This window comes from Cetorhinus maximus, chromosome 10 (genome assembly GCF_964194155.1).
Source record: "Cetorhinus maximus chromosome 10, sCetMax3.hap1.1, whole genome shotgun sequence".
In the NCBI taxonomy this organism is placed as follows: Eukaryota; Metazoa; Chordata; class Chondrichthyes; order Lamniformes; family Cetorhinidae; genus Cetorhinus; species Cetorhinus maximus.
This window is the reverse complement of record NC_135888.1, coordinates 121335257-121358683: the sequence shown is the minus strand read 5'-3', so window position 1 is coordinate 121358683 and position 23427 is coordinate 121335257. Positions and strand designations below refer to the sequence as shown.

Genomic DNA, 23427 nt, shown 5'->3' with positions numbered 1-23427 from the left:
TATAATGCAAGATCTGAGCATTTATTTATATTGCCCTCTCTGCTGTCGTCTCTGCTGGTGTGATGTTGTTCAATAATGGCTCTCTATAGCTGAGCATATGTTAGTCTTACTCAATGCAATACACAACAACGGTCACATAGGGTTGACTTATGGACTGTAATGTAATTGAAGGGTTTCAGATAATTTTGCTAGACTAGTGCATGCCATGAGTATTACAAGGCATTATTTGACATGGAGCAGATAGATACCAAGTGCAGCAGTTGCTGGCACTGTTGAAGCGGTTATTAGGGATTTGCATAAATTCTTGGCTCAGCATGGAGCAAAAGGATATTGGTTGGATGCAGAAAAGTAGATAAACGATTGTCAGGATCCCGATGTATCAACCACTCAAGCAGAAAGAGTGAAAAAAATGGTTTGTGGTGCCTGAACAGAACTGAACCAGCCACATTAATACTGTGGCTACAAGAGCAGATCAGAAGCTGGGTGTTCTGCAGTCAGTGACTCAGCATTTGTCTCCCCAGAATTTTTCCACCATCCACAAGGCACAAGTGAGGGGTGTGGGGAAATAGCATCCACTTGCCTGGATGAGTGCAATAATAGTGATGATGTACTGGTATTGTCGCTGGACTAGCAATTCAGAGACCTATGGTAATGCTCTGGGGACCTGGGTTCAAATCCTGCCATGGCTGATGGTGGAATTTGAATTTGATAAAAATCTGGAATTAAAAGTCTAATGATGACCATTGTTGATTGTTGTATAAAACCCATCTGGTTCACTAACGCCCTTTAGGGAATGAAATCTGTTGTCCTTACCTGGTCTGGCCTACCCACAGCAATGTGGTTGCCTCTTAAAATTCCCTTTGAACAAGTGACGCCCACATCTCATGAATAATAAAAAGATCTAACACAAAGCAGCCCGCTTGATTGGAATCTCACCCACCATCTTAAACAGTCAGTCCCATCACTCAAATGCACCATGACTGCAGTGTGTACCTTTGCTACACATTGCTTTAACTAGTGCAGGCTGGTTTGAGCTCACGTTAGCCTCTCAGAGTTTCGTGTCCCCTGCTTAGGTGTGGACTCACTCAACGGTGTGCTCAATCATTTAAATTAGCAGCAATTTGCATGGTGCCTCTATCGGAAGCAAGTGGCATAAGTAAGTCACGCATCACAATCCCCATGCCATTTTTATGGGTTCCTGAATTTTGCAGCCAAGGTCTATCCTGCCATTTCATTACTGTTACTTCTGAGAACCTGATGAAGATCTGTACATGCAGGAATCTGTTGGGGTCAGGGGATAATGTTTTATTAAATTTGAAGGGAAAGTGTCTTGGCTACAGTCTCTGGTTTCTTAGCACAGAAGTGTTTTCATCGTGTTTGTCATACCCTTCTGTTGGATCCTGGTCCTTAGTTTAGTTGGACTAATGGATCCAGGTTGCACGCCTGTTTTGGGATGGTCGAGTTGGTACCATAGACAGAGTAGGACAGCAGACGGTTCTTATGTAGAACACATTCTATTTATTTACAAAGGAACTCAGTAGCTACATTTGTGTGCTTATAACTCAAACCCTGCTCTACATTACAGACTTTAACTCTAGACTACTGACTACTAAGGTAGCCCGTGCTACTCTGCTATTGGATAAAAAGATCATGTGATCTTCCATTATAACAATCTTCTTAAAAGTATATTACACATCAGATTACCATATCCCTCCACCTTTTCTCAGAAATATTTTTTACAGCTACAATTACAATTTTTCTCAAAATATCAAATTATTTACACAGGTAAGTAGTTTACAAATTCAGTCTTTCTGGGGGTTTCCTTATGCATGTAGAACATCTCAGCTCTACAGCTTCAGATGCTTTGTCAGGAACCTCCTTTTCTGCTGTTGTCCAACACCAGGTTCTTTGGTGGACACCTGCAAATCTATTTCCTCAACTCTTGCAGGTACAGCCGATCCTTCAGACACATCTGTACTCAGTTGAGTTCTTTCAACAGGAGACATTGACGCAGTCGTGAACGCTGGAGGAATCATTTCCTGATATTTTATTTCTCTCCTCCTTAAGTAATCTATATGTTTCCATATGAATCATTCTTCCACTTTCATGTGGTAAGAAAGAGGTCCAGTCACTGCACTTATTTCAACTGATAACCACTTGGGTCCTTCTCCAAACTTTTTCACATATACCGTCTCTCCTACGGTAAAATTTATTTCATGACTATGCTAGTCATGTCCAGTTTTCTGACTTATCTTACTCCTTTCCACCTTCCTCCCTAAATTTTGGTGTTACTAAGCTCAATCTCATTCTGAGATGGCATTTCATCAACAATTTCGCAGGCGTGACACCTGTTGTCGTGTGAGGGGTGGTCCTATAATGGAAAAGAAAACATGCTAACTTGGTCACTATGGAGTCTCCAGTTACTTTCTTCATGCCAATTTTGAATGTTTGAACCGCTTCCTCGGCCAGTCCATTCGAAGAAGGGTGGTGCAGTGGAGCTTTTGCATGAGTGATAAACTGTTGAAACTCAGCACTCATAAATGCCATCCCGTATCTGATACGACCAGTTCTGGTGGTCCGTTGATGGCAAAACTTTACGTAGCTTGTCAATTGTGGTAGAAGATGTTGTTGACTTCACCTCATAAATGTCCATCCATTTTGTGTGAGTATCAACAATAAGGAGAAACATTGTTCCCATAAAAGGTCCCACATAGTCAATACGTAATCACACCCATGGCCTCCCTGGCCACTCCGAAGGGTGTAACGGAGCTGTTGGAGGTAACCTTTGCACTTGCCGACACAGCATACGACTTCTCACTAAGCTCTCTATTTCTCCATCCATTCCAGGCCCCCATAGGTAGCTGCGTGCTATGGTCTTAATTTGGGAAATACCTGGATGTGCACTACGTAGTTCAGTTAACAATGGCTTTCGTCCTTTTGGAGAAACAATCGCTTGAGCTTCCCACAATAATATACTATCCTGGCTGGTTATCTCATATCTTCTGTGAAAATGCGGTTTCATTTCTTCAGATTCCTGTTCTTGTGACCAAGCATGAAGAACTTCTTCTCGTACTTTGGATAAGACTGGGTCTTGACTTGTCCAATCTCTGATCTGTCTAGCACATACCGGTGATGAATCTAAGAAGTTCTTGTGGAACTGGAACATCTTCATCGTTTTCTTTCAAAGCAAACGACTAAGTGCATGAGCCTTTGTAATCTGATTTCCAGACCTGTGGATGAAAGTATACTCATACGCCGCCAGGATCAATGCCCATCTCTGTATTCTTGCTGAGGCTATGGGTGGTATGGCCTTATTCTCGCTGAACAATCCTAGCAAAGACTTATGAAACAATAGTAAAATGACAGCCGTGTGCATGCTGGTGAAATTTCTTGACACCAAAGATGATTGACAAGCCTTCTTTCTTTATCTGTGAGTATCCTTTTCCGCTGTATTGAGCATTCTTGATACACTTCCAATAGGCCGTTCTGAGCCATCGTCCATTTGATGGGAAAGCACTGCTCCCACTCCATAGTGAGATGCATCACTAACTGTCAAAACTAACTTTCTCTTTAGTCAAAATGTGCTAGTAGGGTGGATGAGTGTAACAGTTATTTCACCTTTAAGAAAGCTTCTTTCTGTTGCGTTTGCCAAGACCAATTTGGTTTTTCTTGAGTAGGTAATACAGGGGGTGACAGTTCTGTCGACAAATTAGGCAAGAAGCACCCATAGCAATTGGTTATCCCCAAGAATGATTTGAGCTTGGAGGTGTTCCTCGAAACTGGTGCCTCTCTAATGGCTCTCACTTTTTTCTCAACCGGGCGGAGGCCCTGTGAATCTGCCCTGTGACCTAAATAAATTACCTCTTTCGCTTGGAACGTGCACTTTTCTATTTTTAAATGCACTCCCACCTGTGAGAAACATTTCAAACTTGTTCCAAGTTTGCCAAATGCTCCTTTTCAGTGAGTCCTGTCACCAGAATGTCATCTAAATAAACTACAACGTGAGGCAATTCCTGCAGTAAACATTCCATTGTTCTCTGAAATATGGCGTACGCTGAGGATACACCGAAAGGCAAATGGGTATATTGGTACAACCCTTTGTGTGCATCAATTGCGACAAGTATCTGGGAGGCCTTCTCTAACTCCAATTGTTGATAAGCATGACTCATATAAAGCTTCGTGTAGGCAGTTGCACCTGCCAGCTTAGCATACAGGTCTTCAATTTTTGGTATAGGGTGTCTGTCCAACTTTGCCACTTAATTAACAGTCAGTTTGTAGTCTCCACAAATTCAAACGCTTTGGTTGGTTTTAAGTAGGGGGACTATTGATGCTGCCCATTCTGAGAACTGCACAGGTTGTATAACTCCCAGTTTCTCTAATCCATCCAATTCAGCGTCTACCTTTTCCCGCATTGCATAAGGTGCTGGTCTTGCATTCATAAATCGGGGGTGGGGGGAGGGTGGGATGGTGGCAGTGGGTTGTGTCTGGATCCACTTGAATTTTTGCTTGTAGCCCTTGGATCTTCCCGAGTTCATCTTGGAAAACTGAGGTGTATTTTTGTCGGAGCTCAGGTAGCCCACTGGCTCTCAGCTGGAAGATCTCAGTCCAATCCAATTTAATCTCTTTCAACCAGTTTCGTCCAAGGAGGCTTGGCCCCTCACCTGCTACCACCATCAAGGGTAATTTTACTGATTGATTTCCGTACTGTACAGTAACCCTGCTTAGGCTTTTGATTTTGATGTCTTCTCCCCTGTAAGTTTTCAATTTGGCATCTGTTTCTTCCAAATGTAATTTACATTCTCCATAATTCAGCTACGTGAAGGTATGCTCACCTATTACTGTAGTGGAAGCTCCTGTGTCCACCTCCATTCTGATAGGCCTATCATTCATCCTCACTGTTACATAGATAAGTTCTGTTCTTCCTACCTTTAAATGATATAATAAATAAATACCTGAATCTGTTATTTCAGGCTCTTCTACATTATGGATCTCACAGGGTTTTTTCTTTTGATTGAAAGTCTGCCTGATTCTATCCTTGCAATGTCTCATGAGGTGTCCATTTTGATGACAACAAAAACATTTGATTTTTAAAACATCCATTCATTACGAGGTTGTCTGCTTCCGCCTCTGTTACCATCATTCCATGTTTTCACTGCTAAGTCATTTATTTTTATTTGCCTGCAAACAGTGGGTGCTTCCCACTTCTCAGCAGAGCCTTGCATTTTGGTGCCCTTTTTGGCTGGGCCTCACCGCCCAACATGGAGAATGGCACTATTTTGCGCTCCATGTATGGCTTTTGAGTTCCTCACTGCACTTTCCATGGCCAGTGCTATTTCTAGCACCTTCTGAAAACCCAAATTTGCTTCAGACAGTAATCTCTTCTGAATCGTATCTTCATTTATACCGCACACCAAGTGATCTCTAAGCATATAATTTATAGATGTACTAAACTCACAATATTCTGCTAACTGTTTCAGACTTGCCACATAACAAGCAACTGTCTCCCCTGGGGCACTATTTCTTGAGTTAAATTTGAACTTTTGCATCATTACCGAGGGCTTAGGCTGGTAATGACTCTTCACAAGGTTCACTAAGTCATCAAAACTCTTTGTATCCAGGGGGCTGGGTGCCATCAAACTTCGAATCAATCCACAGGTCTTAATCCCACACGTGGATAAGAGAGTCGCTCGCTTCTTTTCCTCCCCCGCAATGTCGTTAGATTGGAGAAAGTATGTGAAGCGTTCAACATAATGAGACCAATCATTCATGGTTGGGTCAAAAGAATCAACTCTTCCAAACTGCAGCAGCTTTGAGGGGACTGCTTCGGTGACTAGGATGGAAATTCTACTTACAACTGCTGTGCGAGGTATACGATTTTGGTTCACTTGACTTTCTCCCTCACTTTTTCTTACTTTTTTTTCATCCTTCCTTGCTTTTTCTTGCTTTTTCCTCATTGCCAGTTCGTTGGATCCTGGTCACTAGTTTACTTGGACTAATGGATCCAGTTTACATGCTTGTTTCGTGATGGCCAAGTTGGTACCATAGACGGAGTAGATCAGCAGACAATTCTTATGTAGAACACATTCTAGTTATTTACAAAGGAATTCAGCAGCTACACTTGTGTACTTACAACTCATACCCTATCTCTACATTACAGATTCTAACTTTAGACTACTCCTACTAACTACTAAGGTAGCCTGCGCTATTCTGCTGTTGAATACAAAGATCATGTGATCTTCCATTATAACATTTTTCTTAAAGGTATATTACGCATCAGATTACCACACCTTCAATGTTGTTTTCCTCTACATACCCAAAGCATAAAAGTAGGGAGAACCTCATAAAAGTTATGAGGTTAATAACCCCATAACTTCCACATGCTAACATCTACGACTCAATGTGTACATTTCCAATCTGCAGAGATAATGCCTCTTTTGCTGAGCAAGTCTTAAACAAAATCAGTGGCATTGCTCTGTATTTCCTCAGCTAAGGATGACAGGCTGTCAAATAAAGATGATTTCTGATCATAAAATGAGGTAGTAAAACGACCCTGGCACAAAATATTTCATAATAATGTGCCTTTTAGACTGTTTGCTTTTAAAATAAAAATGGCATTCATGCTTGAGCATGCTCTAAAAGCACTTGGATTGTTCGCTCCTTCAATTGATGGTGCTCTTAATGAATATGGACAAAAGGAAAAGAGAGGAACAGACTGGTTTCCAAATCTGCAAGTCACAGGTCCCAGACAGCTCCATGTCAGACCAGGACATTATAGCTAACTATGGCAAGTTAGTACTTCGCCAAGTCTGGTGTGACAATGAAATGCATGATCTGAACCAGTGTTGAGAAGAGGTTTGATTCTCTTTTTTGCTATGGTCACATGTAGCAAAATATAAAACTTTTATGTGTTGTATTAAGACCTTGACAACTTCGGCATCCATGGCATTATTCTACTTAAAAACAGAAAATGCTGGAAATATGCAATACGTCGCACAGCATCTGTGAGGAGAGAATCAGAGTTTATGGACTGAATTTAACCATTACCCGGGAGGCAGGGTGTGTCTGGGTGGGGTTGGCGGTGGGGAAGAGACAGTAAAATCACGGGAAGCCATGTCAGATCATTTCCCCAACTATGTCCCGCTGTTGGGAATTTTATCGATGGTGGGACAGGAATCGGACTGGCTGCCCATCCCTCCTAAGGAGGCGGGCAGACAATGCCCATAAATAAAGGCCCAATTAGGAGCCACTTAATGGGGACATCGGCATTTTTCCAACGACCGACCCCACCGCTGCGTGAGGAGGCTGCCAACTACATGGGTGCAGCCTCTCAGCGGCAGCCCAGGCAGAGAAGGATTGTTAAAGCCAAGGGGGGGCCACAGGCAGGGGAGGGAGCCCCCCTGGCCCCCAGGGGTTTCTCCTCCAATACTCAGCCATGGAAGTGTTTTACACTATTTTTTTTGCCTACCTCCTGCAATTGCATGGGAAGAGAAGGAGGTTTAACACATGCCCTTTTAAGCTCTCTCCTCACCAAACAAAGCCCCAAACAGTCCTTCCAGGTGAAGCAGCAATTTCCTCGTACTTTTTTCAATTTAGTCTACTGTATTCGCTGCTCACAATGCAGTCTCCTCTACACTGGGGAGATCGAATGCAGACAGGCTGACGGTTTTTGCAGAACACCTCCATTCAGTCCACAAGCATGACCCTGAGCTAATATAAAAACAGAAAATGTTGGAAAAACTCAGCAGCTCTGATTGCATCTGTGGAAGGAGAAACAGAGTTAACGTTTTGAGTCTGTATGACCCTTCTTCAGAGCATCTTAGCGTTTAATTCATGATCCCGAGCTTCCTGTTGCTTGCCATTTTAATTCGCCGTCTTGCTCTCACGCTCACGTTTCTGCCCTCGACCTGCTACAATGTTCCAGTGAAGGTGAACACAAGCTCAAGGAACAGCACCTCATCTTCCGATTGGCACTTTACAGCCTTCTGGACTCAACATTGAGTTCAGCAATTTCAGACCCCTGTCCCCCGTTTGGATTCTGTGTTTTTTTTTGCCGTGTGCTGGGCTGGATCTTGTTTTTCATGGTTTTGATTTTGGACAAAGCTGTTCATTATTTTGGCATTCACACTCACTCTGGACAAATGTTTTGTTTCTTTACTACAATCATTACCACTCCCTTTGCCTTTTGTTCCATGACACCTTTGTCAATTAATCTCTCCTATCCTCCTCCCTATCGCAGACCTTCCCTTTTGACCTTTCTCCCCCTCCCCCCTTTCGATGGCATATAACTCATTACATTTCTACCCTCATTCAGTTCTGATGAAGAGTCATATTTGACTTGAAATGTTAACTCTGTTTTTCTCCCCATTTTTATTGCAGATTTCCAGCATTCACAGTATTTTGCTTTTATTTCAGTGATGAACCTGTAATGTTCTGCTCTTATGGTCACAGACCAGCTACAAATTTAACGAGTATTTGCCCTTTCCTTTCATAAACGCGACTGGGCTAAAGACACAGGTAAAGGTCACATGAGTACAAACAATTACGAATTGCCACCTGCAGAATCTTCTCAATGGCAGAAATATGAAAGAAATAAAAGATTCTTTCCTGCTGCTGGCTGCTTTTTAAAGGGAAGTTGATGAAACCACTGTCCTTAATTTAATTACCAAGTGATGCACCAGTGACTCACAAGCCGCAATTGTGTGCAGAAAGTTGGACAGGTGCTGATCTTCTGAAAAAGGGTATGCCATATTTTTTTTGAAATCAGTGCAGTGTAACTAGAGCAACCAGTGATGGAGCTACCCCTGCCCTGGACCTAGTTTGCAAATCAACGTTGAAAGAGTGCGCATCAATGCGGCATCATTCAAAAATTTTAATATGTTTAGGCAGGCGCCTGAAGACAAATCAAAAGAGACAGGTCCGAGTGGGCTTTCAAAGGTGTAACTTGTCAGGCATATCTTCTTTTGTTCAAAAACTTGCAAATAGAGATACCCAAAGCTCAATGCAGATCATCACACTAACAGCCCCAGCCAAAGAAATGGGCCCAGTGAAGCGATCAGAACCGCCTTGTGAAGCTGTCAGGAAAGTTTCAAGAAAGTTCCCTAACTTGCTTTGTTCAACAAGACTTATCAAGCACAGGAAGTGTAAGTTGTTAAGAAACATATCAAATACAACACTCCTTTTCCCAGCAAAGACCCAACTGAAGGGAGTATGACTCCCCTTGCAGTATTTCTTTTATTTTAATAGGTGTTTAGCCTACTGGGTGCTGTACAGTCACAGGATTTGTACTATAACAAGGTCCACTTAATAGCTGTGAAGTTGAGCCTTTAGTGAGCTTTGTGTGAACTGCTTCAGTGTCACATTGCCATGCCCAGTACCCACAGGGAACAGAATATATGCGAGATGACAATAGGCTCATGTTAAGATTTTGCTTACAAATCTGTATAGCTATAAATTTCTAGACGAGAGATCTATGACACTGATTTTGCCTAATAATTATTCTTTTGGACTCAACTGGTAGAGTCTGTTAATTTGGCACTGGGCCACAAATGCGGGTTATGTGGATATAGTTGTCATGTCATGAGCTTTTAATCTTGGCTGATGGATCAGGGGACCTGTCAAACTTCTTGCACAAGAATGCCAAGCAAATTTTCCCAAAAGGAGGAGAGAAAGGTTTCCTGGAGCTGAGGTACCCCAGGACTGACAAGCAATCATTTACACTGTGAGGTAGCCACTTGTCTTTTCAGTCAAAGAATGCTGGAAGTTCAGATTTAACACCTTCTCACAGCATTTCAGAGCCATATCGATTTAACCATTAACCTGGATTTACTCAATTCATTGATCAAGAACGTTGAAATCTTTTCAATCCTCATTATGATACTGAAGCAGTGAGAACATTTGACTTTTGTTCTAAAGCTGACTGGAAGCTTGGCTGAGATTACATTACTGACGGGCCTATTACATACTGCATTGACACCTACAGGATGTACTGCAGAGCTGTCAGGCAGAGGGCTTGTTTTTGCAGTGACCTTTCATTTCAGTTGAGCTATGCGGGGAAAGTGGTTCTCCAAGGCGAGGGAATTAAAATCAGAAGGACTGAGCGTTTGGTGCCTGGGCGGAGAAGCACGTTCCCACAATATTTTCTGAGGAAAATACTCAGATGATTCATATATGGTAGACTGCAAGATATTTATAGCTCTGGACCCCTCCAAGGCTTTCAGAGCCGCATCTATTACGATCGGATGTGCTAGGGCGATAAGGAATTCTGAGATTTAGACTTATTCAGTCAATCTAGTGCACCAAAAACATTGAAATAGTGCTTTAACCCTTGCTCGGTTGAATAAAGAACAACTTAATGCAGATACAGAGCATATATCCCTTACCCTGCAGAATAAATATGAGCAGTATATGGTTGTACAGTCTGCAATATTTGCTTTGCTGACCAATTGGACACTGCTATCCAGGTTACTTGTTGTGACATACCCTTGGACAAAGTGCAAACCCATTATGTCGGGCAGAAACTGGCAGCGATCTAGTCTTGTGATTCCTACCCCAGCATTAGATGAATGGTAGAGCTGCCTGGCTAGTCATCAACCTCAGGATTTTGGAACCTGTGTGGTGAAATCCGCCATTTGCAAGCTGTGGTCTGCATCGATAGGAGTTTCAAAGCTTGTGTTTTTTTTTAAACAGTTCCTAACTGAAATCAAGTTGGTTTCTGGGAGGGGCTTGCTAAATGGATTTCCAGCTGTGAAATCAGCTTCAGGTAGGTTTCTAGGGAAACTGAAGCTAATTGGGAAGAATAAACAAGGCCGGGAGATCTGATTTCAGTCGGTGATCAGAATAGTGGCTGTGAAACGATGTGTGTGAGCCCGCTGAAAAGACTAAAAGTTAAAGAGTGTGTGAACAGTCCAGGCCCACTGAGGGATTGGGTGGTTAACACCAGAGCCAACCATACCATGTACTGAGAGTGTTATTGAATGGAGGAAGAAGATGACCTTGGGAAAGCAATGCCAACAGGATTGCCATGCATACAGTGAAGGAGGTCACACAGAAATGCGTCTTGATAATCACACCCGTTGAACACAGATGGAGTAAAGCGATTGCCGGAGACTTCTTGCTGATCAAATCCTACATAAAGAAGAGTAAGTGAATTCTACCAGAGGATAATAGAATTGTGAAACTCCACCGTGCCACATATGTGCTGAGAGTGCAACCTGTGAGAATTAACTTTGTTGTATTGGTTTTTTTAAAGTGTAATTTATAGTTTCTACTTTTTTTCTTCTTTCATGGGATGTAGGTGTCACTGGCAAGGCCAGTATTTGTAGCCCATCCTTAACTGCCCGACTTGCTAGGCCATTTCAGAGGGCAGTTAAGAGACAGTCTCATTGGGTCTGGAGTCACATGAAAACCAGACCAGGTAAGGAGATTTCCTCCCCTAGTGAACCAAATAAGTTTAATGTCAATCAATGATAGCTCATGGTCATTATTGCAGAGCCCAGTTTTCAATTCCAGATTTTGTTAAATGAATTTAAATTCTACCACATGGTGAGATTTGAACCCGTTTTTCCAGAAAATTAGCCTGGGCTTCTGGATTACCAGTTTAGTGACGTTTCTACTGCACCACCATATAAACTACTGAACACATTTTGATTGATAGTTCAGTTTGGTCTGATTGCTACAGTAAAAGTTTTGAAAAGTGAAATCTTCTCCATCAGTTTCTTTCGTTGGGGTCATTTGGGAAGTTTGGTTCTATCACCTTATTGGTCTCCATAGGGGTCATGATATCTGTAAGGCAAGATCAGATTAATTGCAATTAAAGGAGAGAATTAAAGGAGAGAATGTGGCACTGCTGGCTAAGCCAGCATTTATTGTCCATCCCTAATTGCCCTTGAGAAAATAGTGGTAGCTGCCTCTTGAACCGCTACAGTCCCTGTGGTATAGGTACACCCACAGTGCTGTTAGAGAGGGCGTTCCAGGATTTTGACCCAATGACAGTGAAGGAACAGTGATATATTTCCAAGTCAGGATGGTGTGTGGCTTGGGGGGCAGCGTGGGGAGAAACTTCCAGGTGTGGTGTTCTGTTATGGCACAGCCGATGTTAAATGCTGAATTGTTCGAATCCCAAAGGGAAACTTGAAACAACTGCCACAACTTGCTTTGCAATTTGTATAAATTTTGAGGTGCGTGCCCTGAACTCAGTATTAATATGACCACCAGGCATCAGGGACTTGGATTGTTTTAAGGGTTGAATCACTTTTCGCTGACCTAAATTTTAGACTTGCTTAAATGTATCTATGAACTCATTTGCATTTGTCCTGCCTTCACCTTAAGGGCCACTGTCATCCTGGCTCCCCTGTGCTGGTAAATTCCAGCCCTGCACTTTCTTTTCTCTAAAACTAACGTTCACCTATCATTTAGGGGTTGGAGATTAGGATTTTGGGTCATCCCCACCTCCATTACGTCCTTTTTTCTCCTCTGCTCTTGACCTCCAGTATCAGAGGATGGCAAGGGGCGCTGCTGCAATAATCCACAGTGCCAGATTAGTGGTGAAGACAAAACTGGAAAAAAAAAGTAAAGCATTGAAAAAGCAAAAGCTGAGAAATAGAAAAGCTTAGAAAAAGGATCAACATAGAGATAAATGAACATGTGAAATAACTCATCTTCTTACTCCTATAAATCTGTCCATCATCTACAAGGTATAAGTCAGGAGTGTGATGGAATACTCTCCACTTGCCTGGATGAGTGCAGCTTCAAGAATACTCAAGAAATTCAGGCCAAAGAAGCCCGCTTGATCAGCACCCAATCTACCACCTTAAACATTCACTCCCTCCACCACTGCCGCTCAGAGGCAGCAGTGTGTATCATCTACAAAATGCACTGCAGTTATTCTCCAAGGCTCCTTTAACAACACCTTTCAAACGCACATCCTCTACCACCTAGAAGGACAAGGGCAGCAGATGCACGGGAGCACCACCACCTGTGGAGTAATTATGGTTTTATTTAGTGTGCAATGTACCTTTAAGAATAATAATACTTGTTAAGGAAGATCATATGATCCATAGTAACCAATAGGAGAGTAGTGCGGGCTACCTCAGCAGGCAGTACAGAGATGGAGTTGAAGTTGAAGGCGCATGTATAGTTGCTGCTGAGTATATTGTTAATAAACTTAATGTTCCCATCCAAGAAGCGTCTGCGGATCAACTCGACCTATAGTACCAACTCGGCCACCACTCACAACAAACTGGCGATGAGGAGAAAACAAGATTAAACATATGAAATCAAGTTCAAAAGAAATTGGCACTGTACCTCACCTAGTAATTGTAAGTAGAGGTTCCATTCAAGTAGAGGAAGTTATTCCCTCTCAGAATGCCGCAATTTGGTAGAATTGATCCATTCAATGCAGCCATGGACGATTAGTCTCATTACATTGAATGCCTTGTGCTACAGCTTGATTCATAGTTTGATGGCACCCAGTGCCCCAGAGTCAAAAAATGTTGATGAATTCGTGGACCTCGTGAAAGCCAAAGCCCTTGGTAACGATGCAAAAGTTCAAGTTTAACTCAAGAAATACAGCCCTGGCGGAGACAGTTGCTTGTTATGTGGCAAGTTTGAAGCAGTTAATGGAACATTGTGAGTTTGGTACATCTCCAAACAACATGCTTAGAGATTGTTTAGTGTGTGGTGCGAATGAGAACGCGATTCTGAAGAAATTATTGTCCGAAGCAAATTTGGATTTTAAGAAGGCGGTAGAGATAACATTGGCCACGGAAAGAGCAGTAAGAGACTCAAAAGCCATACAGGGTGCGCAAAATGGTCCACTTTGGGTGGGAGATTCCAGCCAAAAAGGGTGTGAAAATGCTAGACTCTACTGAGAAGTGAGGAAACAGCCCCTGCTAGCGGGAAAATCATAAAAAATGACTTAGCAGCAAAAACAAAGAATAATTTCAATGGAGGTGGAAACAAGCAGCCTTACAATGATTGGCATTTTTAAAAAATCGAATGCAATTATTGTCACAGAAATGGGCATATAATGAGACTGTGCAAGGAAAGATTCAAGCAAGCTTTTAAACAAAAGAAAAAAACCCAGTGACATCTACAATGTTGAAGAGCCTGAAACAACAAATTCAGAGTTTTACTCATTGTTTAATTTGAAGGTTGAAAAGACAGAACGAGTATTTGTAACAGTAAATGGCAGACCTGTTAGAATGGAAGTGGACACAGGAGCTCCCACAACAGTAATTGCGGAACATACCTTCAGATATCTGAATTATGGTGAACATCAATTACATTTAGAAGAAACAGCTGCCAAGCTAAAAATGAACATGGGTGAAGACATTCAAGTCAAAGGCATAAGCAGAGTAACTGTCAATTATGGAAGCCAATCGGTAAAGCTACCAATGTTGGTATTGAGAGGCAGAGGATTAAGCCTCCTAGGGAGAAATTGGCTAAGGGAAATCAGCCTTGAGTGGCCACGGAGATTCCAAAATTAAGCTTGAATCATTCCTATTTCGGAAAAGAAGTATATAAGGACTTAAGAACCAGAAGAAATATAGGCTGTCTTAAGTCAAAACATGGTAGAACAGCAAAACGAACTTGAAGAGACCAGGCTTAAGGAATGATTTCAAGATGAGGTGAACAACCTTTGAATGGAAAAAGAAAACCTGCCAAAGGACCTTCACACACTGCAAGATTCCCTCAGGTCTAAGTTCGTGCCTCTGGAAAAGTATGAGGAGAAGCAGAAATAATTCAGCACCTCTCTGAACAAAATGAAGAATGAATGGCAGAGAAGACACAACAATGCTCAATTTTCCAGGCAGCAGCAAACAAATACAAAAAAGAGATAGAAGAGCTGAAGAATCAGTTACAGGAAGCCAAAGAGACTTTAGAGGCAAAAGTCACAGAGTCTTCTAAGAAGCAGGCAGATGATGAAATTTTGGGAGACTCAACCACTGAGTTCACTTAAGTCGGGCTCACACCTGAGATTAGTCTGGCCAAAATGGAAGTTGAAAAGAAGGCTGAGATTAAAATCAGCGCTAGAAAGAAGAAGGCACATAGAAAGAACTGTTAAATTTCGAAGTTTTTTCGCCGGTGTGTGCTTGACAGATCAGAAACTGGACAAGTTGGGACCCAGTCCTATCTCAAGTACGAGAACAAGTGCAACATGGTTGATCACAGGAGCCCGTATCTGATGAAATGAAACTGTACTTCAACAGAAGACATGAAATAACCAGCCAGGATGGCATCTTATTGTGGGAAGCACGAGTGATAGTTCCTTCAAAGGGAAGGGAGCCACTTTTAATTGAACTACACTGTGCCCACCCAGAAATTTCCCGAATGAAGACCTTGGTACGCAGCTATCTATAATTGCTTAGGATGGATGGCAAAATAGAGAGTTTAGTAAAGCGATGTGTACAATGTCAACAACTGCAAAGGTTGCCAGTGACAGCTCCGTTACACCCATGGGAGTGGCCAGCTAGCTCCTGGGTGCGGTTACACATTGACTATGTTGGGCCTTTCCCGGGAACAATGTTTCTGATCATTGTCGATGCCCATTCAAAATAGTTGGCGTATATGAGGTGAAGTCACCAACGTTGAGCACTACAATTGAGAAACTACGTCAGAGTTTTGCCATTTACGAACTACCAGAAGTAGTCGTTTCCAATGACGGCACGGCATTTACAAGTGCTGAGTTTCAATGGTTTATCAGCCTCAATGGTATCACTCATGTGAAAACTACACTGTACCACCATTCCTCAAACGGACTGGTCAAAAGGATGGTTCCAGGCTGGCATGAAAAAGCTAACTGGCAATTGCTTAGCAACCAAGCTAGCGCACTTTTTCATTACAGGACTACCCCTCACACAACAACAGGTGCCACACCTGCGGAGTTACTGTTGAAATGCCGTCTAAGGATGAGATTGAACTTAATAATGCTGCATTTAGAGGGAAGTTGGAAAGGGGTCAGGGAAGCCAGAAAACTAGACACAACTGGCATGGTTGCAAGAGGAAATTTACCGTGGGAGAGCAGGGTATAAGTGAAAAACTTCAGGGAAGGACCAAAGTGGTTACCGGGTGAAATAAGTGCGGTGACTGAACCTCTATCTTACCATGTGGAGGTGGAAGGCCAGATCATCCATAAACATGTGGACCACTTAAGGAAGAGAGAGACAAATCACCAAGATTTGGCTCCACCAGTGATCATGATCCTGTTGAGGATACTCAACCCAGGACTGACACATCTGATGTTTCTGTAAGAGTTGAGGACACAGGACTGCAACTGCCCACCAAAGCACCAGATGTTTAGGCAGCTCCGGAGAAGGAGGTTGCTGACAAAGAATCTGAAGTTGTGGAGCTGCGACGTTTCACACGTATCAGGAAACCACCTGAAAGACTGGACTTGTAAATTCCTTACCCAGTGTAAATATTATGTTGTCTTGAAAAATATGTATAGCCAAGTTAAAGGGGGAGGAATGTACTAATTATGGTTTTATTTAGTGTATATGGTACCTTTAAGAATAATACTTGTTAAGGAAGATCACATGATCTGTAGTAACCAATAGGAGAGTAGCGTGGGCTACCTCAGCAGGCAGTGCAGAGATGGAGTTGAAGTTGAAAGCACATGTATAGTTGCTGCTGAGTATATTGTTAATAAACTTAATGTTTCCATCCAAGAAGTGTCTGCAGATCAACTGTATCTATAGTACCAACTCGGCCACCACTCACAACAAACTGGTGACGAGGATCCACGGCATCCCACAACCTGGAGGTTCTGCTCCAAGTGACACAGCATCCTGAATTGGAACAATATCATTCCTTCATTGTCATTGAGTCAAAACCTCAAATTGCCTTCCTAACAGCACTGTAGATATACCTACACCAAATGGACTGCAATGGCTCAAGGCAGCAGTTCACCATCACCTTCTCAAGGACAATTAGGGATGGGCAACAAACACTGTCCTTTCCAGTGATGTTCACATTTCAAGAATGAATAATAATAATAAAAAAAGGTACGAAATGTGCCTTTTTCCTTATATTGTGAGATCTAGTTCATATGGTAATGGTCCAGAGTGCAGAATACCACCACTATTGAAAATAGTAGAGGAAAGATGATGTAACACAATATGAAGTGGTCAAGATCTGCCAATCCCGAGTTTTAAAAGATCTTAGGCAGAAGGGAACACTAAGGACTGAATTTTATGTTGGGACAGGTCCCCACCCCCTTAGGACAAAGGTCAAGGTAAGCCCGCCTGTGCTTGGCTGGCTCACCCCACATCCATTTAGCAGCTGTCGGGCCTTTTGTTGGTTTGAGTTGGGACTTCCGCCCCCATTCAAGAGCCATTCACGACTCCGAGAACTGCCAGCTAATCAAATGGTTGGCAGCTCTCTTGTTTCAGCTGTGCTATTGCTGAGACTGCAGGCAGTCGGTGAAAACAAGCTTCATGGAGCCCAGACTTAACCTGGGCCAGGCTGGCAGGCCTCAGCAAGGGGGTTGAGGGGCTGGGACCAACAGGCTTGGAGTGGGGGGGTAGGGTAGGGAGGGGTGGAAATGGAAGGAGAGGGGGCAAAATACCTTGAGGGTCTGCCTCCATTTGGGCAAAAGGTACCCAACCAGAAAGCAACAATCCCCAATCCGGCCACACAACTTGCCAGGTTTTACCGGATGCCCTAGACACTTGGCGCCAACCTCCCCCAACGCGAGTAAAATCCCAGCGGTGGTGGACGGAGACTCTTATGTGGCTATTAGTTGGCCACATAAGGGCCTCAGTTGGCCCATGGGCCAGTGGAATGCCCGACACCTTCCCCACCATGGGTAAAATACCCACAAAGGCTGGGGTGGGTAAGCAGCAAGCATGGCACCACTACCATGCCACCCAGTATTATATTCACTCCCTGCCTGCATGAAAACATACACTGCGGTGGGGTGGCGGGGGGGTGGTGCTGCGGGGAGGGGGAGTGTTAAATTCCAGAATAAGTGGACAGAAGGATTTTCACAAGTTTGTGGAGCTGGGAAAGAATGAGTTAAAGTAGAACATGATATAACGGGACTTGATTCTGCCTTATAGCTCAACATAGATAAGGGGCTGTAAGAAGAATGTATGTGATGGCATATTTGAAACTTTAGAGAAAGAAAATTTAAACTATCCACAGTGGTATAAACAGTTCCATAGAAAGTTCAGCCAACAGCCATTGCCAAACACTTGAATTCTTACCGACTCAATAAATAACAACTTCATCAGCTGTTATTGGAAATGTTTCATTGGACGTGACACGAAAATCTTTATTTAAAATTCTGGCATTGAAATGTGGGGCCTGAATTTAGAAGTGAATGCTGATGCCTGTGGATTGAGGCAATACTCATGCAAATTTTGTCATTTAATTTTTTACAGATACAGTAAAATGTTACCTTTGCTGTAGCAGCTGGAGATAATTTACGTAACTATGTCATTGTAGTCTTGGGTGGGGGATGGAGTATCTGTTTCCACTTGCTAAATGGACTAGAATGAAAGCACATTGGCCATGAATGGTGGGTAGGATGCAGGTTCAGTTTTCATATTTGGCTGATTTAAGAAGACAGGACCACAAGAAATACAAGCAGGAGTAGGACATATGGCCCCTCAAAGCTGCTCCACCTCAACTCCACTTTTCCATGCTATCCCGATATTCCTTAATTCCCATTGTGTCTAAAACACCATCGATCTCAATTTTGAAACAGCTATCCAAAGTCTATTGAAAGCCCTCAATGCCTATTGATGCCCTCTGCTACTTACCCATATTGACATTTGTGGGGGTTCATTGGGAGGCCACTTCATTTGCATGAGACAGGTGGGTAACAATGCCACTTAGCATATATCCCTGGCTGGGATGTGATTGCCTGCATTTCACCCTAACTTGCGCAGTGCTCCAATTGCCCTTGCCTCCCTTCCCCCTCACCACCCCCACCCCACCAAAACAAAGAAAGATAGCAGATCCAGGGTATTTTTTGAAAAATATCCTTTTGCTCTTTCAAGGTCCAAATTACTCGCTAGACTCGGAACTGAGTAGTAGGACATACATGTTTAGTTGTGGAAACTGATACTTTCTCGTATGTCGAGCCCCTAGTGAATTATAGGACTGGGAACTCCTGCTCAAGAAATCCCCATCCCTGGTTTCATTGTAAACTTTATGTCATCCACCTTGTAAAGGGTAGGTGGAAGCTTTATCCCTTTCAATCTAACTGGGAAACTCCCAGAAGTGGTGGAAACACAACATAATCCATTCTTCCTTGTTTCCTTGGTGATTCTGCCAGATATATCCAAATTACAGAGGCAGACCAGTAAAAGCAAAGTAAGATATGCACCAGAGTTTTAAACAATCCTGTCATAAGGAGACAGAGAAGGAAAGGAAACTAGAAACATGGTCATATTGGTACATTCATGTGTCTTTAAGCTGTTTTGCAATGAGTGCCACAAGAGTGTTTTTTTTAATTCATTGGATGTGGGCCTCACTGGCTAAGCCAGCATTTATTGCCCCTAATTCATCCACCCCTTGTTCAGAGTGCATTTTAAGAGCCAACCACATTGCAGTGGACCTGGAGTCTGGTGTCACATGTAGGCCAGCAGATAGAGGAATTGACTTTAGTGAATCGACAATGGTCTCATGGTCATCATTAGACTTTTAATTCCAGATTTTTTTTTCAATTCAAATTCCACCAGTTGCAGTGGTGGGATTTGAATTCAGGTCCCCAGAGCATTACCCTGGGTCTCTGGATTACTAATCCAGCGACAATACCACTAGGTGGTATACCTCCCCTAGGTGTGACCTAGGGAGACAAAGGTGGAGGGAAAGAAAACATTATTCTGGAAGAGACAGCTTTGACTTCTTCCTTCAAATTTGCAACTGTTAGGAGAAACCAGTTAGGTAACAGCTCTAAGTAGTCCTTTGCCCTTGAAATGCACAATTTGATACTCTGGTGACGACCAGAAACCTCTACATTCCTCAAACTAGGGAACAAACCCAGGACCTCTCTGGCCCATTTTGCTCAGTTCCTCACTGCCTTATAACCAGTTTATTGGTTCTCTTTGTCCTTGACTTGTTCAGAAATGAAGACACACCACCCACCAGGTTGTCTGCAATGTGAATGGTAAAGATTATTATGGGCATTCTTAAGACATTTAAATTATCAAGCCAAGTGTGAAATTTAGATTGTTATTACAAACAACTTTTGTGCTAAGTTGGGTTGTTAGCAGCCCTGCACCCTTTCATTTCCTCTCACATAACACATTGCAAGATAGGTACAGATGTGCAAGCCCATTTGATCTACCTTTAACTCATCTATGCAGAAAAATGTCCTGTCCCCTAACACATGTCTCTTAAGCCATTCCAACTTTTTAACCTCCCTTTACTCTACTTAAGAAGACATGGCAAGTGTCATTCAATCCTTGCATTCTCCTGTAACATTGCCTATTGCATGTACCCTGACATACCCTTGGATAATGCATTGTCTTTTATCGATTAACAATAAAAACAATTGCAAGGTATAAGATCTGCCTTGTTCCAGGTACAAAATGACATTCAATTAATATTTGAGTATCCTATTGTTTTCACCAGGAAAGCAAAGAATAAATTTGAGCTGCCTTTGCGAGGAAATCGACCAACAAATTAGAGTCCCTAGCTTAAAGAATAAATTGCAAAATGAAACTTAAAATATCACACCAAACTAACAAATACATCATACAAAAATTACTGTCTGAGATCAAGTTCTGCAACTTCAGGCTGATCATGGATGGTCCTTGTCTACACAATCTGCCTATACAACTACTCTCCATTAATTAATCTGTTGCCGGGCATGGGAAGCGAAGTGTGGAGGTTAAAAGAATGAAATCCATTGAATGCAGTTAGTATACCTGATAGCTGTGTTAAAGACTGTAGTATCATTCTTCACCAGTATTAATTTACAACTGAGGCTGCCTTCATGGTGTTTCATTGTATTCTTGTTGTCTCCTTAGGGAGGCTGCATTGACTAAAATCATCTCTACTTTGACATTTGGAAAAGTGAGTCTGTCTTGAGCATCTTCTGTTTTCCATGACACATCAGTATTCTTCATTGATTATGTACACAGGATTAATTATGCTGTCAATTAACGTATTTATATCTTTAGACATTGCATTGACTTGCTTAGTTTAATATGGTCAGCAGCCACCCGACTGTTCAGCAGTTTGCTTTTCGTAATCACCAGAGGGAGGATGTATTATTTGTGATTGAAATTATGGTGATAAAATTGGATGGGGAAACAAATGCTCGGACTTATTAACTGACAAAAAGAAACCTTGCAGCAGTGAATTGGTGGAGGTCTGAAACTCTCATTCCTTTAGAGCATGTTGTCTGGCCCATAGAAATGTAATTCCTCAATGTTAACCACAAATCTAAATTACAAATGCCAAGTTGTAAAAATTCTGACACGCAATGGAATAGTTATCAATGTTATAATAGTACACGATTTGAAATTTTAGATACCAGATTCTAGCCATGCACCCATCTGCCATAAATGGACTATTTCATTCGTAGGAACATTAGCGGGTGGGCCATGCAGTTCCTAGGGCCTGTTCACCATTCAGTTAGATCATGACAATCTATATCTCAATGCCATTTGGCTGCTTTTGTTCCATAATACTTGACATTCTCAGTATTGAAAGCTCCAGTTGCTGCAACATCCATAGTCTTTTGGACAAATTCACAGATAAAGCCGTCAACATTAGGTAAGTATTAGGACAGAGATAAAGCAAAAGCTGAGGCCAGATTGCAAATCTACATGAAATGTCATCTTGGGTCAGTTGATAGCATTCTCACCGATATGTTATGGGTTCAAGCACCATGGACCCGAGCACATATTATAAGGTCACACATCGATGCCATACTTAACTTGTCAGAGAGGCTGTTTTTTTTCTGATGAGACATTAACTAAGGTCCAATCTACTTTATAGCTTGTTGTAAAAGATCCCACGAGACAGCTCAAGGAAGAACAGAATACTTCTCCCAGTGTCCTGCCAACATGTCTCCCTCGGTCAACAACATCAAAAACAGCTTAATTAGCCATTTATCTCATTTGTTTCTTTGTAGGACTTGCTGTGCCCAAATTGGTTGCTGTGTTTGCCTGCAGAACAACAGGGACTACAGTTCAAAGAACAAACCGATGGCTGTGAAGCACTCCAGGGTGCTCTGAGAACGAGAAAGGTACTTTAGAAATGTAATGTCTCTCTTCTTTCTATGTTTCTCCTTTGTTGTTTGTCTTGAGCTTGTCTTAATCCCTGTGAATGGGCAATGCTGTGCCATATTTATAAGATCTAAATTTACCTGCCAAATTCCATTCTGCAATAGGACTCAATGACGGATAAATGAAGTTCCATGATTTGACTTGATAGGTCTGTAAGATCAAATTTCAGTCACGTTCCTCACTTTATCTGTTCAACCCATGACCTCTTGCAGATGAAATGCTTGTGAAAACAGAAGGAGTTAGCATTTAAGAACTGAAGTTTAATAGGAAGGAGGTTAGTTGTCAGGGCTTTTAGAGCCTGGCTGGTATAAAGCTTTTGGCACAAACTGCCTTTCCATCAGGTATGGATCCAACTCAGATGGAAATGACGGGGATAATTTTAACCTAGCTTGCTTATCTGCAAACTATCGGGAATGGGTGCATCCCACTTTTTAGTGAAGGCAGTAGAGAAAAATATGGGGCAATTTATAAAACTGCAATTCCAGCCAATCTCCTGGGTTAGATCAAAATTACCTCAGAGATTTCCTCACTCTTAATGCCTTTACGTGTCCCCAAGTAAAATAAATTTAGGAGAATATGAGTATAGGACCTGGAGAAGTTTACAACATAAAGATTTTTTAAAAATTCATTCATGGGATGTGGGCTTTGCTGGCTGGGCCAGCATTTATTGCCCACCCCTAGTTGCCCTTGAGAAGGTGATGTTCATTATTTGGCATCACTGCTAAATTTGTAACACTAGATCATGATATTGGCAGCTGAATGGGTTAAGCACTTGGGATTTGAAACTGGGTGATCTGAAAACCTTTTCCTGCCTTGACTTTTTCTTGACATTTGGTGTTTCAAATTACATTACGTTATAGAAAGGGGATGCTTTTCTGAAAGTGGAATTGAGAAATTGTATTGGGGCACATTTTGCAATGGGTTATTCCTGCAGTTACGATCATATGAAATATGAGCAGAAGTAGGCCATTTGGTCTCTCGAGGCTATGCCATCATTCGATAAGATCATGGCTGATCTGTTTGTGTTTCAAGTTCCACATTCCCATCTACCTCCAATAACCTTTGGTTCCCTTTATCAGGAACTTGATACATTCCAAATTTTCTCTAAAAATATGGCATCCCCCTTTAAATACAGTTTAAAAGTAGCCATAAACTGCCATTAATAGAGGGGTATTTTGTA

The 23427-nt window shown here is 42.2% G+C and overlaps 1 long non-coding RNA gene across 2 annotated transcripts in view; it reads left to right on the top strand.

The window, feature by feature from the left end:
• The window catches only part of LOC144685292 (uncharacterized), a 268208-nt gene that overhangs the window by 100591 nt on the left and 144190 nt on the right, over positions 1 to 23427 (top strand). For both annotated transcript variants that reach the window (XR_013577697.1, XR_013577698.1), the window contains exon 3: positions 22094 to 22207. This is a non-coding gene — a long non-coding RNA (uncharacterized LOC144685292). The remainder of the gene's footprint in view (positions 1 to 22093; positions 22208 to 23427) is intronic.